Here is a 15,046-nt window from a genome sequence, read left to right as displayed (position 1 = left end):
GAGCAGCCCGACTGGTACTCCAGGATATGTCATGCTGTGTGCAGGGGGAATTTGGGAATTGCTGTCGGATAACATGGGGCTTTATACAGCTGTGCATACAGCATTCACTTTGGTTATGCTTCCATGCCTCTTTAGGTACTGTCTACAGTAGTGTTTTGCGGTTCTGATTGCAGTTGAGGCCAGGCTAAAGCTAATGCTGCTCTGAGGATCTGGAGTGGCATGAGCTGGTAAGGTGCTCTCTGAGAGCGCAGGCCGAGCTCTGCAACCGTGGCTCCAGTTGCCCCAGACCCTGCGAGGGCAGACACTGGCACTGGTCGCCCCGGGCTCTCCTGGCTTTACAGAGAACGGGGCCTTGCTCTGCCGTGCCTGGCGCCTGCGGGCTTGCCGTGGCACCACAGGACGATGTGCCGCTCCTCCCACATCCAGGAGCTGCGGAGCTCACGCGGGCCCGGGGCTGGCTGGCTCTGCACGGGGGGGGGGAGGGTGTCAAAGGCACTAGGTCTCATTCAATCCAGAGCTGCTACAGAGAACCGAGCCTTAAACACAGCTGGGGATTCCACATTGGGGCTGACTGATACAATTCCAGATTTCTGGGGGAAAAAAAACATTTGCCCTGTGAGCAGTATCTTCAGATAGAGACTACCCTTGACAGGAAAGGGAATTGCCCCTTTTGCCTCGATGGTCAAGAACTACGGAGAGAACTGGGAAGTGCAGGACAACTAGAGCTGCACTTAGGGATCCACAGATTCCAGAAGAGCACCAGGACACCTGGGCCCAATCTGAACCAAAAAATCCCCAATTCAGAAGCCTTAGGGAGGGTTTCAAGTGAGTGATGCCAAAAACACTGGATGTTCCACTCAGAGGAGAGAAACGTTTTCTTTTTAATGGAAATTCTGTTCCCTTAATGGGACTATTTTCTTCACAAGACACCCTGCTGTAGGTGCATATCAGAGTCGAGATGCTGGCAGCAGTGTCCTCCCCTCTTTCAATAAAATGATTGAAGGACACAGGCAGGACTTTCGCTGCATCAGACACTCGGAGCAATAAGCCATCGCAGGTTTGCATGAGGCCTGACCGCCCTGGTCCCGGACAAACCAGTTGGCTGAAACGTACAGTATGTGTAATACACAGTGCTTGAAGGGAGAAGGTGTAGCAACATGAAGAACAGCTGAAAGAGAAGAGCTCAGCGCAATGATCTGTTCATTTCATGGGAGGGTAGAGGCAAGGTCAGGGCTACAGCAAGGGGTGGGGGGGAGAGGAAGGGATTAAAGCTCCAGTCTCTGGATTGACACCAGGAGCTTCTGAGAGTCTGAGCGTTCACCTCCTCCACTAAGACAAACACACGCAGCCCCCAGCACTCACTCGTACACAACCCTTGCCACCGACCTTCTGCTTTTATGAAATGAAAAACGTGAGTAAAAAAAGAACGCAGCTTTCTCAGTGACGCGCAGCGAGTGTGTGTGCTGACTTAGCACATTTCCGCTGCTCCATAACCGCCATGTCACTACAGTCAAGGACAGGCTCCCCCCCCCCAGCATCAAGCCACACTGCTCCCTGACTTCTACAGAGACAGAGGATTGGTGGGGTCAGACCTGTTTTGACATTAATGCACTGTGTGCTCAGCTCAGCCCTCCCCCCAACCCCATTTCTTTCACACACAAAGGCCTGATTGAGCCTGGCGTTGCCATCAGCATGTAAACGAGCCGCTGAGTGACGGCCAATACAATCTGCGTAATTGCACCGCATCGCTGTAAGATGGGCCAGCCTCCTGTGGCCGCGCGGGCTGGGGATTAACGTCAGGACTGGGGAGTGGGGAGCTGGAAAGGGAAGACTGTGTTGCATGTGTGTGTGGGGGGGGGGTTAATAATCCTCTGGTACAGCAGGCCTCCTAATCAGCACAGAGCATCAACCAGCAGAACAGCCCACTGCCCCTGCCTCTCTCGGCGTGCAGGCCCCCAGACGAGCTTCACTAGCTTCAGATACTCCTCCTCATCCAGAAAGGACTCTCACATCTCCCTTCCGTCTTAATGTTTCACTGGCTGCAAAAACATTTCCATCCATATTTGCTGTATATGGGCTGATGATCCCCTGGAGCGAGCCATTCGAATGACTGCAACGTGGAGTGAGAGAACAATGCAGAGGTGCACAGACGCACAGGAGAGGAGAGATAGCTGTCTGGGATGGGTCTGGAAGCAGCGGCACTACCGTCTGTGACTGTGACGGCTTGCATGTGCCATAGGGACGAAGCCACTGTCCGGACGGACAAAGCTTGCCCATGGTCCCATGTGGAAGTTGGGTATTCAGGTTTTCCTTGCAACTGCAGCTGCACTGCCAGCAGAGGAGAAGTCACGGCAGAAGAGAGGAGGGGAGAAGTTAGCTGCGCCGCCAGGAAACGGAGCCACATCTGAACAAGAGGACACTGCGGCGTGCAGTCAGTGAACCAACCTTTCATCAGGAAGGAGGAAGAGGAGGAAAGCCTGTCAAGGGCATTTCGGAAGGATATGAGCAAGTTTAATAACCCCTTGCACTGCCGGAGTGAAAGGGAAGACAGCCTAGCTTTTCCTGAAATACTGAAGCTTGAAGGCAGCCTGGGAAGTTCCCTGCAGGGGAACAGTTGTGTCCGTTTCTGCTGCCTATTCTTTTCCTGTCTCTTTTGCCCTTGAAGCCAATTCCCTCTAAGAAGCTTCGGGATGAGGTTCTGGGATCAGCTGGCTACTGAGACACCACACTGAGCAAAAGGGGCGAAACAGAGCTCCAGTCCTTTGACCCTCAAACAGTCCCTGGTCTCTCACTCTGTTCCTCTTAAACTGTCCCCTTGTCTCTCACTCTAGTCTCCCTCGTCTCTCTCTAGTCTCCCTCGCCTCTCTCTAGTCTCCCTCGTCTCTCTCTCTTGTCTCCCTCGTCTCTCTCTCTTGTCTCCCTCGTCTCTCTCTCTTGTCTCCCTCGTCTCTCTCTCGTCTCCCTCGTCTCTCTCTCTTGTCTCCCTCGTCTCTCTCTCTTGTCTCCCTTGCCTCTCTCTAGTCTCCCTGGTCTCTCTCTCTCGTCTCCCTCACACTTTGTGCCCGTGGTCCTCTCCCTCAGACAGCTCCCTGGTCTCTTTCTCTCTATTCCTCACGGGCTGTGCCCTCGCCTCTCCCTCCCTCTCTGCAGCAGGAGATGATTGAACAAACAGCGTGTCGGCGCGCACCGCAGAAAGATGGTTATCGCTGGGCCGGCGTGCCGCGCATGTGAATCAGCTCTCTCTCCCGGCCGTGCAGCTGCAGCCCGCGCAGCCCCTCCCTCTCTCCCTTTCCCTCCTCATACCCACTGCTCTTCTTTCGGCGTCTTCATCTCCCCCGCTCTCTCCCTCTTGCCCCTCTCTCCAGTCCTCCTTTCCTCTCCCTCTGAAACGCCTGGAGCACACCCTGCCCTTCTGAAACACTTGCACTGTGTAAGAGTCATGATTTTCAATATCTGTATTTTTGAACTGGTATTTAAATTATGCACAAGGAATAACACAAACACTCTCACTTACATGTAAATGTATTTATAGAGGGAAGCTGCATTTATGATGATGCTTTTGTTCAAAGGGATTTTAACATTTGCACCCATTCGTACAGCTCGGTGTTTCACTGGAGCAACCTGAGGAAAGTACCCTGCTCAAGGGATGACATGGGATTGGAACTCACTACCTTTTTTAGTTTTGTACTAACGTCACAGGTTTAACCCTTTTAATGAGGAGCAACATCAACAGAATGGACGTTCACACCCTTAATGTGCTAAGTAGGCTATAACTTAAAACATTCAATGAATGTTTGACAATGAGTGCAAACACATAACTGCACATACTGTAAATGCATCATGAACAGTGGTAGTAATGAAATAGCCTATCTCAATGACCAAATCAAAGCAATTTATCACATATATTGAATACATCAATTTATCAGAAAGACATCAATTTCTAGGTTCTATTTTGAACATTTACTCCACAAAACACAGGAATCAAAATCTAAAGATAGAATCTGTCTCTAAACAATTGGTCTAAGCATTGATTGCTTCTGATCAATAATCTGCCTCTTCCTTTAAATACCTCTTTGCATATTCTATGCATTGAATGCCACTGTAAATCTTTCTAAAGGTGCTAGAAATTTCTCAAAAAATGCAGAGCTGGCCATCACTGGCAATCGAGTTAATCCCGTAACAGTTCGACAGGTGAGAGATGCACTTGGATCACCATTCTGCTGTGCGTACAGTATGTGCACTTTCACCTGTAATGCTCACAGCACTGCTGTTGAACGTTTGGCAGTTAGTCTTCTGTAACCTGTAACCTGCCTCTTTGAATTTCTCTGTATGGCAGCTTATTAGATCAGTACAAGCCAATCACCATGGAACTTTTTTTTCCTAGAGATCGTAAAGAAACATAATCAGTGCTTAATAAGACAATGAAAAATCTACAGAGATGGGTTGCAGAATGTATCTAAAAGTCCACTGTCCCCGCTTGATGGTTTATTTAGAAGTGCGCGGTTGGAGCTTGCTCCAGCTATTGGAAGTCTTTTCAGAGGACTTGATTAGCAAATTATGAAATTTCCATTCTAACCTCTGCTGCAGAGGAGCTCCAAGACTGGTCACTTTTTTACCAAATGCTATCGTTAAGGTCAGCCCCCCCAGCAGACTGGGAGCAAAAAGAGCCGCGCCAGGTTCGAGTGAAGACTAGTTACATTCTCAAACCGCGCTTAGCTGGGACAACAGATCCTTTTCCTTTCTTTTACATTCCTCTGTTCCCCTTGAAAGGGACTTGGAGGGAATGCTGGAGCGGATATCATCACAAGCCCCGTCTCCAGAGTGGAGTGAGGAGCGGATCGTGATTGCAGCGCCGACAGCTGGCGCCCTGCTCTGCCCCACTACCCTTCGCCCCCACACTGCGTTCTGGGAGCGCTCGCTTCACTAATTAGACATTAAAAGTGTTAATTGCAGAGCCCTCTTTTTCTCCATGTGGTATTGCTGCACTCCAAGCACAGCATTCTCTCTCCCTGATTCTCTCATCCCATTTCTATTTTGTTCAGGTTTCTCACTTATGCTTCCCCCTCTCTGTCTTTCTCTCCCTACCTCTTTCTCATGCTCCCCTTCTCTCTCTTCCTCTCAACTCTTTCTCCCTCCCCAGCCCCAGTATTCTCAGTCAGACCCAGGGTAAAGCAGAGCACTCTGAAGAACATCCATTCATTCTCCATGTGCTTCACCCAGTACGGAGTTTCAGCTGAGCCGGAGCCTATCCCTATTGGCACCCTGGATGGGACACCAGTCCATTGCAGGGCACACACAGACACAAACACATTCACAACAGCACCAATTTCCCCAGAAGCCAAATAACCTACCAGGGTGGTGTGGATTGAAATCAGAGCACCTGGAGGAAACTCTCTTAGAGAAGGGGAGAACGTGCAGACTCCACCCAGATAGCACCCTATGTCTGGAATTAAACCCCAGCACTGCGAGGCAGCAATGCTTCCCACTGTGCCGTCATGCTGCTCCACCTCCTTATCTCCAACTTGAAGAGTAGTGCCCCAATTTTAGAACCCTGTGGAAACCAATTCAAAACTGAAACCGCTAAAATCCTATCCTACGCAAGGAATGGACCAGAGCAGGTGTTTTCCAAGCAGGTGTCTGCGGATCCTCTGTGGGCTCTCAGGGGGTGGGGAGGTTGTTCCCTAAAACGATGGAAATTTTCCACTGCCAATCTGGCTGCATCCAGAATGAACGCTCTCAAGCTGACTGTGTATGTGAACCAGGAGGGGGTCTCCTTGACAGTGATTTCTTGAGAAGGGGACCCCCACCCAAGAAAAGCTTGCAATGATCAGGATTTTGGAGCCGTTACCGTTCCTGGTCTTTTATAACCAGTGCAATCGTTACGCAAACACGCGCACACACGACCCATTCTTTCCAAATTTAGAAAAGAGAAGGGGGGAGCGAGCAAGAGAGACAGACCGAGCGAGAGCAGTGGAGCAGCTCTCCGAAGGAATGCACACCTTTGTAGTTCCACGACGAGCTCAGCCCACCCTGGCTCTGCCTCCGTCTCAGCGCAGTCTCTGCGGTGACAGGCTGTTTGACAAGCAGGCAGCGAGCGGCTCCGTACGCCACCCAGCCCCCAAACACTCATTAACCACCAGGAGAGGAAGAGAAAGACATGGGCTGCACTTGCTTTGGGAAGGAAAGGAGCAAATCAGGGATCTGAGAAAATTCTTGTTGAAGACCGGCAGCCTGAGGCCAGTGTGTGTGTGTGTGTGTCTGTCTGGGGGTGATCTGCGGAGAACTCAGTGTGCTGGTGTGTGTGTGTGTGGCCACGTGTGTTAAGAAACTGGAGATTAAAAACCCTCTCTCCTCTCCCTGATGCCTCTGATGTTATTTTAAGATTCTCTGTTTAGTAATAAATGAAATGCGTATATCAATATGTATTATTTAGAGCTCTCTTTGGCAGCTCTCTTCTCCCACACACAGGCAGATGTGCTGGGCTACATCAGATGTGCTGTGCTGAGGGGTGCTCAGCATTAAGAGTGCTAGGTTGCAGAGTGTTCAGTAGCTCAATTTCAGAGTTCTGGGCTGCAGTGTGTTCAGTAGCTCAGTGGATAGAGTGCTGGGCTGCAGTGTGTTCAGTATTCTAGTGTTAAGTGTGCTGGGCTGCAGTGTGTTCAGTAGCTCAGTGGTTAGCTGTAGTGTGTTCAGTAGGTCAGCGGATGGAGTGCAGGGATTTAGTGTGTTCAGTAGCTCAGTGCTATGAGTGCTGGGCTGCAGTGTGTTCAGTAGCTCAGTGGATGGAGTGCTGGGTTGCAGTATGTTCAGTAACTCAGTGGATGGAGTGCTGGGCTGCAGTGTGTTCAGTAGCTCAGTGGATGGAGTGCTGGGCTGCAGTGTGTTCAGTAGTTCAGTGGATGGAGTGCAGGGCTGCAGGGTGTTCATTGTCAGAACATGTAAGAAAAACCTTGGAGTTTGTTTCCTCAGCTCTTTGGTTACAAGGCAATACAAAATAAGAAAAAGCATTTTTGTGAGACAGGGGATCTGCTTCACATCAGAAGAGGTTTCCTAAAGCATCCCCCCTCCCTCTCCTCTCCTCCATCTCCCTTCTCAGATCCCTCGTTCTTTCATAAACATCCTTCCTCCCTCTCAACCCCCCTCCCCTCTACACCTCTCCCCACGTCTCTCCGACTGCGGCAGAACTGTTCACTCAAACGGAAAATCCAGTGATTGTTTCTGACAAAAATAGAGAGGGGAAGAGAGAGGGAGGGACATTAGGGAGAGTGGGGAGAGGGAGGACAGGGAAAAAGAGGGATGAAGGAAACAGAGGGAAGAGTGGAGAGCTGTGAGAGAGAGAAAGCGAGAGGAAGTGAGAGAGGAAGCTTTGCTAGAGGTCACTCTCCTTGGTTTTCAAGGTGGGTGAAGCTGGTGAGAAAAGTGCTGGCCTGGGCTGTTTGCTGTGTCAGACACAACCATCATTGTTCCCTGTGTAATGCAAGCTGGCCCCTGCAGACAGCAGCACGACTGCCGCTCGATGAGGAATGTGCTGCAAAGGGATCAACACAAACCCTGACACTACACTGCCTCTTGGCCAGGACACCCTCTGCCCCAGTCTCTTATACCCTCTGCCCCAGTCTCTTATACCCCCTGCCCCAGTCTCTTATACCCTCTGCTTCAGACCCCGACAATTAATACCCCAGTCTTCTACAGCCTCTACCACAGTATGTACAACTAGTACCCCAGTCTCCTACACCATCTGCCCCAGACCCCTACAACCAGTACCCCAGTCTCCTACAGCCTCTGTCCAAGCCCCCTACAACTAGTACCCCCGTCTCCTACACCATCTGCCCTAGACCACTACAACTACAGTAGTACCCCAGTCTCCTACACCATCTGCCCCAGACCCCTACAACTAGTACCCCAATCTCCTACACCATCTGCCCTAGACCCCTACAACTAGCACCCCAGTCAAATGTTGCACCCCACAGTCCAATTCCATTCTTACACACCAGCCCCCCCACATCCTATACTAAGCTGTGCCCTGGGGGGTAATAGGACAGGCGGTTTGTTCCTGGGACACACCGTGTCCTGATTCCGGGAAGAACCTCTCGTCAGGAGAACCGGGAAAGCGCAGGGGCGAGGAGACGAGCTCTGAAGTGACAGCCAGGAGTGAGGGAGAGAGGCGGAGAGGGAATTCCACAGCAGCACGCAGGTTGAGCAGCCCAGAGAGGACAGGGGGAAGGCGAGAGCACAGCCGCACACCGAACTCAACAGACCAAAAGTAATCTCCATTAGAAACTGGTGCTGCTGCTCAAGGGGGCCAGAAAGAAGGAGAGAAGCACTCGTGTCAGGACAGGCCTCTCGGAGACCGGCAGATGTGGCTCAGGCTGTGTGCGATGGAGGGAGGGCGGGAGAGTGAGAGAGAGAAAAGGAGAGGAAACAAAACTGGTACAAAAAGTTCCAAAAACTCTTGATGCGCTGGGGATGGACACGACAGCGGCGGTGACCTCAAGTCAGCAGCTGGTGAGGGAGATAGGTCATTTCTGCGTTTGTACAAGGCTAGACTGCTGATCTGATCAAAATCACACAGGGGCCATGCTACTCCTATTTTACTCTAATTCCAGGTCCACCACAATGCCCGACACTACAATTTCTTACACTCATATAGACACTCCACTCAAAGTGCTGTACAGGTGATGGACTCCCCTCCACCACCAGCAGTGTAGCACCCACCTGTGCTCGCTACACACCAGCTCGCAGTGGGGAGGAGAACAAAGTGATGAAGCCAGTTCAGAGATGGGGATGATTAGGAGTTCATGATTACCAAAGGCCAGGAGACCTGGGTAACACCTACTCTTTTCAAGAAATGCCCTAGGATATTTAATGACCACAGGGAGTCAGGAACTTGGTTTTACTTCTTATCCAAATGATAGCGCCTTTTTACAGTGTAGTGTCCCCGTCACTATACTGGGGCATTGGGACCCACACAGACCGCAGGGTGAGCGCTCCCTGCTGGCCCCACAAACACCTCTTCCAGCAGCAACCTTAGCTTTCCCTGGAGATCTCCCATTCAGGTACTGGCCAGGCTCACACTTGCTTAGCATCAGTGGGCTGCCTCTTGTGGGGTGCAGGGTGCTAGCTACCACTTGTTGTGTTGGTCAAGGAGTCCTGAAACGGTTACAATCAGGAAAACATGAGGTAGCACGTATGAGCACATTACCGCTAAGTTCACATACTGTAAGTGTAACAGGTTGGACTGTTTGAAAGTCACTTTGCAGTGCGGTGCACTGTTGGAACTCTGATTGCTGTTACAGAGCAGGAATCTGTGCTGTTTGAAGTTCCTGAAAGTAAACCAGGACGCCTTTGGCTCCTTAAGAACCCATGATCACACCCCCCAAGGGCAGATTACGGAGAATGGCAACATGTTACAGCCCCACCCTACTCATCCTGTCCCCCGGTGCGCCCCCGCCACGTCTCCAGGGAGCAGTCTGCGAGTCAGGACGGCCCCACGTCTGCTGGAGCAGTGCTGCCTCCGTCTCCTGCACCCTCTCACACACACACACCGGATCCTGGAACTTACACTCAATCCTGAAAGCAGCACTCAGGTGAAAGGAAATTCTATCCATATTTAATATGACATTGTTAAATACCCGAGAGAGAAAAGGGCAGAATACAAAGTGCAGGGAGCAATATTACAGTAAGACAGTTGGTAACACTAGCACACTGCGCACATCATTCGGTCGCCACATTAGAAACCAGAGCCCTGGAAGGAGCTCATGATAAGACCAAACCTGAATCAGTAGGAGAAGAAAGAAAACACAACGTTTCAGCTTTGAAAGAGCCTTCTTCAGGTGTCAGAAGAAGACCTGAAGGAGGCTCCACGGCCGAAACGTTGTGTTTTCTTTCTTCCCTTTTCAACATAGAATAAACCTATTACTTGTTCCTTTGCAGACTACGCATGCTGAACTGAATCAGGATGTGTCAAAACAAGGCAGGACAGATCAAGGGGCAGGCCAAAGGGACTGAATTCCTTTAGTGTTGAACAGATGTGTTGAAGGGTGGTGGGGAGGAGCGGATTTAAGCGCTGTGAAGGTCCTGTACTGCAGCGGTTTGTATCCCCGGGACAGGGGCTGTGTCTCGGCATGTGCGCGTATGAGAGGGAGACAGGTGTGAGCCGTCCTGTGCTCATGGGAGCTGTCTCTCGATCCCTCCCCCAGGGGCAGCTATCGCATTGCACCTCCCCGCCCCCACCTCCGCTCTGTCTCAAGGAGAATTGATTTTGGCTGGAACGCCGGTGAAACCCTAGCCCGGCGACAACGAGACCCTGAGGAATTTTTTTCCTTGTGCGGAATTCTACGGAACTTCCTTTTCATTAAACGCAGCATCTTGGATCCAAGCCTCCCTCAATCTTGGTACGAGAGGGGGTAAAACCACGGGTTGTTCACGTACTGGAAGATGTTTGCTCCCAGCACAATGCGTACGCAATGAGAGAGTGTGTGCAAGCTATGGCTCATCAGCACCTGCTGCTGCAGACGGCAGGACCTCAGGCTGGCAGAGTGCCTAAAGGACACGTTCAGAGACCAGCCAGGTGAGCTGGTGGACACTCTGAAATCAACCGCTCCTCCACACAGACGGGTTCTTTCATACAGCTCAAGTCAAGATTAAAAACAAAATCTCCAACGTTGTTGTTAAGCCAATAACCGGGTTTCTTTCAAGTAACAGTGGGATGAGATCCTCCGATCCTCAATTCACTACTACCTAAGAGGCTGGAATCGTTCTTATGTTCTTATATTTTGCATAAGCTTGTACAGGGCTGAGGATCTAAGACTCTAAGAGAGGACCTGCTTCCTCCCCCGGTGAAGAGCAGCCACACCTGCGAGACACACAGCTGTCCCACTGCACAGCAGCTCAGGGGAGGAGACAGACACTGCTGCTCCAGGTGGATTAAGGGGGAGCTGTAGGGAGGCCAGACTGTGCCACCGAGAGTGTAATTTAGCCAGAACACCGGGGTGAACACCCCTCCTCTTCCAAACAATGTCGTGGGACCTTTAATGACCAAGTAGTCACGACCTTCCGTAACACCTATTACCAAGCTAGACAAGTCAATTACATCCCTGAACTGTGTCAAAGCCTTGCCCTGGTTTGAGGTGAAAAGCCCAGGTGTTTGATCATCCCTGTTCTTATGAGATAACACTGGAGATGTAAGCCTTTACAGTTTCATTGGGCTGATGTAATTCTGCTCTATTCTGCTGTTGGCCCTGCCCTGTTGTCTAATGTAACATGTAACATTTCCTATTCATATGTTTGGCTCCACTTGCTTCCTTTACTAATGTCTTCTTCCTTTAAGTCACCCTGTAAAATCTCTTGTTCCTCAGGGCACTCAAACAGAACAATAACAATAAAAAGAGACTAACCTAAATGTTTTCGTTTGGAAAACAGGGCATTCACCGGGTCAAAACACAATATAGGAAACTCTCCCTGGCTCCACTGCAGCTCGCAGCTCCCAGCGTCCAGCCACACCCGCTGACCATTGCCGGCCCCAAACTTGCTGGCTGTCTGCGATGGTCCACGTGGACCTGCAGCTGAATACACAACCACAGGAACTGACCCAGGTACAATCAGCAGTGATCCTTACACAGTCTCAAGAGCCCTGCAGAACCCAACCTCGCCCGCTTGAATATGAGCAATTTTAAATGTGCCCATTTTGTACCCCACAGTGTCTTGCATTGACCATTCGCCATGCCATATGCCCACAGGAACGCCACGTCAACCCGTGTGAGCTTTTCTTAAACCCACAGATAGTTGTGAAGCCAGGGCTACCGGACAGTGACACACTAATTGCTAAATAAGAACGATATGTGTTTGGTGTATTTTAGTCCATGATGTCAGGCTTGCCCTGGCTGCTGCTCCGCAGGGAAAGCTAGCGCTTGGCTCCATGGACAGCAGTGGACAGGAAACCCGAATCACCTGGAGGCAGTTACGATCTCGCCTGTCTGGGTGATTCAAGGGGGTACTTAAGGTCCGGTCAGACTCTGCTCTGGGCTCCGTTGCAGAGCTCTCTCTGAGTCTCTCAAGCTTTCTACTTACTCGCTAGTTCCTAGGTTTGTTTTGTCTCCGGTGCCCCGCTTTGATTCCTGACCTCGCCACCCCACCTGCGGCCTCGGACCTCTGTCTGTATGCTTCACCGCCCCGCACCTCTGCTGCCTCTCGTCCAGCAGGTGGGTTCTCCTGTACAGCTGTGAGTCCCACACAGGCAGTGGGATCGAGACACATGGAGGGGGTGCTCGGTGGGTGCCCGACGAGTCGGCGCATTTGTGCTCATCCCCGCGCTGACGGCCTGGATGTGCTTATCGAGCTGTGTTTGCTAGCACTGCGCGAGCCGTGTGTTTGCATTAGAAACATAACAGAGATTAATTCCAAGCTGTGGAGGGTTGAGCTCAGAAGGCAAGTGCTACCCCGAATCAAGTGTCGGTTACCAGACGAGGCAGATAGCAGCGTTTCACATAATCAGAAAAATGCGGCGGCACTGAAACTCCCCTTTCTTCCAAATGAGCTGCATGATCCAGATCACCGATTGTATCAACACAAATAAACTGCGGTCTTTATAAGCATTTAGCCTGCGTCAATATTTAAACATTTTGCTCAGTACATGCTTCTACATGTCAGATTTTCAGCAAATGCATTGCATGGCATCAGTGATTAGCTTATTACTGAAAGCAGCACGTGTGCTGAGAGGGAGGGGAGAACAGCGCATTGGGTCTCGCACCACGGACATGTCTAACCTCCTTTTAAGTCAGTTTAAAGTCACCCTTGAGAGCATGCCCTGTCAATGGTCACTGCGGACTACTGACTACCATCGGATTCAGAACCGCTGATCAACTGGAGGCGTGGTCACTCCTGGAAGCCTGCGGGTGCCAAGCACATGGCAATGCCAAGAGAGAGATTCAGCCAGCCATCCTGTGCAAACAGCGCCCTGCCCACCCGAGCAGCCGCGACCACAGCAGGCCAGTAAAACAACCCTGGGTCGAACCCGGGGTTTGGGCCCTCAAGCTCCCGCTGCTCCCGGAGTGAGAAGCTTGACTGGCTGAGGCTCCCAGAAGCCCCTGCGCTTTCCTTCACTGCAGTGTGGCCCCGGTGTGCGTCATGCCGTTCCCTCCCTCCCACCGCCTCCAGCATGATCGCACCCTGCCCAAACACGTTTCTCTCCATGGTGCAGTACAATAAACTGCGATCTGGGAAACAGCAATCCAGAGGCCCCTGTAAAATTCATTCTTTCTGCAGTCTGTGACTTCTGTGAGCTGTCAGGCCTCTGAGAGCTTAGCTTAATACCCATTTCGTAATGTTCCTACCGTTCACACTCTTCCTCAGATCAAGCCTGCTTTTGTTGTTTTGTATTTTGCCACATAGAGCAAAGTACAGTAAGTCCATTTTAATAATTGGTATATTCCTCGCTGTGATTAAAAATGATCTGGAATTAATTGGAATGGCGTGCCGGTGCAGGAACGATGCTGGCTTGTGAAATGTGTGATCGCGCGCTCAGCAAGGAAGTAAACAGGTAAATAAATCACCAGGATGAGCCTTGCAAACCTCCAACTCTGCCCGCTACAGAGAGTGTGAGCCTACAGCTCCAGCGAGCAAGAGGCATCTGAGGCCTAGCCACCTCCGAGAGGTACAGACGCCACACCGGGCACAAAACCGAGGAGGCACAAACATTGCCATCGTCTGGAGCGGCTCTGTCCTTGTGTGTTGCACAGGGCCTGACATAGATGCTCGCTGGAAGAGGAGAAAAGAGGGTGGGCCAATAATCCAGTACTCTGCAGATGGAACCTGTCAACTGTTTTAATGATAAGGGACATCAAACCACTTTTCTCTCTTATAGAGGCACAGTGAGGCAAGCCTACAGTACAGGAGGAGTCCCTCGGACATTCTGGGAAGACAAAGTAAAAGAACATGAAATTATTATCGCCTTTAATGATTTTATTCATTCAGGGCAGGTGTTCTGCACGACTGACAATATAGAGGCCGTGAAAGAGAAGGGGACTCCCAGTATAGTCCTGCTCTACCTGCACACAGAATGAAAAGAAAGGGGAGAGAAAGGTTTGTTTTCTTCACAGCGCAACAGGAGATAGCTGTGTAAATAGGAGGCTAATTGTTGGTGAGATACGCAGCCACCATCCTTATTAACATGCAGCCCTGGCTCTGACTCGTTTAATACGTGATGCTGTTTGCTCTTTGTCAGCCACCTGTTAATCTGTGTTCACCCTGCATGAGCAGCAAGTCCTGTGTGCGTGACAATACAACTGAACAGAGGGGGGTTTCAATAGCTCTGATCAGGTGCATTTGTGTGTGTTTTGTGTGACAATGGCTAAGATAAGCCGCATGTGCATTGTGTATGACAGCGGCTCTGAACAGTCTTTGTATGTACGTGTGACCATGGCCCTGATCAGGTGCCTATGTGTGTCAACAGCTCTGATCAGAGGGGTGAGTGTGTATGCAATAGCTCTGATCAGGTGCATGTGTGTGTAATAATGGCCCTGATAGGTGTGTGTTTGTGTGATAATGACTCTAATCAGATTTGTGTGTATTTGACAATCTGACAATGGCTACAATCAGGTGTGTGAGAGCATTTTATCTGCCATATGTACATGTACACTGGGATTCAAATTCATGCTGTTCTCTCTGGACGTGCATGGTATATGTATTGTGTGTGACAATGGCTTTGATCAGGTGCATGTGTGTCAATAGCACTGATCAGCTGGGTGAGTGTTTTGTGTAACAATGGCCCTGATCACGTGTGTTTGTGTGACAATGGCTCTGGTCAGGTGTGTGTGTTATTGTCTGACAAAGGTTGTAATCAGGTGTGTGTCTAGGGTTGGGAGGGAGTGATGCAAGGAACACTGAAGTCAACAACACTCACAGTAACCCCAATATACACAGCTCCACACTTTGCTGCACTCAGAAACACGCACACTGCTCAGCCTCTGAAATGCGATCCCTGCCTCCCTCATTTCCACCTGGTTCTATAATAAGGAAAGGGACAAACTCTGGAGATTATAACAGGTGC

The 15,046-nt window shown here is 50.6% G+C and overlaps 1 protein-coding gene across 3 annotated transcripts in view; it reads right to left on the bottom strand.

Annotated features, from left to right (window-relative positions):
• znf385a (zinc finger protein 385A) overlaps positions 1-15,046 on the bottom strand; it is an 86,658-nt gene that overhangs the window by 56,811 nt on the left and 14,801 nt on the right. The window contains exon 1 of one of the 3 annotated variants that reach the window (XM_088633468.1): positions 11,397-11,521. The exons of the other annotated variants lie outside the window; for them this stretch is intronic. The gene's annotated coding sequence lies outside the window, so the exon portion shown is untranslated. Of the gene's footprint in view, positions 1-11,396; positions 11,522-15,046 lie in introns of those variants that run through there. 3 annotated transcript variants of the gene reach the window in all.

This window comes from Lepisosteus platostomus, chromosome 1 (assembly GCF_059453375.1).
Source record: "Lepisosteus platostomus isolate fLepPlt1 chromosome 1, fLepPlt1.hap1, whole genome shotgun sequence".
Taxonomy (NCBI): Eukaryota; Metazoa; Chordata; class Actinopteri; order Semionotiformes; family Lepisosteidae; genus Lepisosteus; species Lepisosteus platostomus.
The sequence above is the reverse complement of the archived record's forward strand: the minus strand, read 5'-3'. Positions and strand labels throughout refer to the sequence as shown.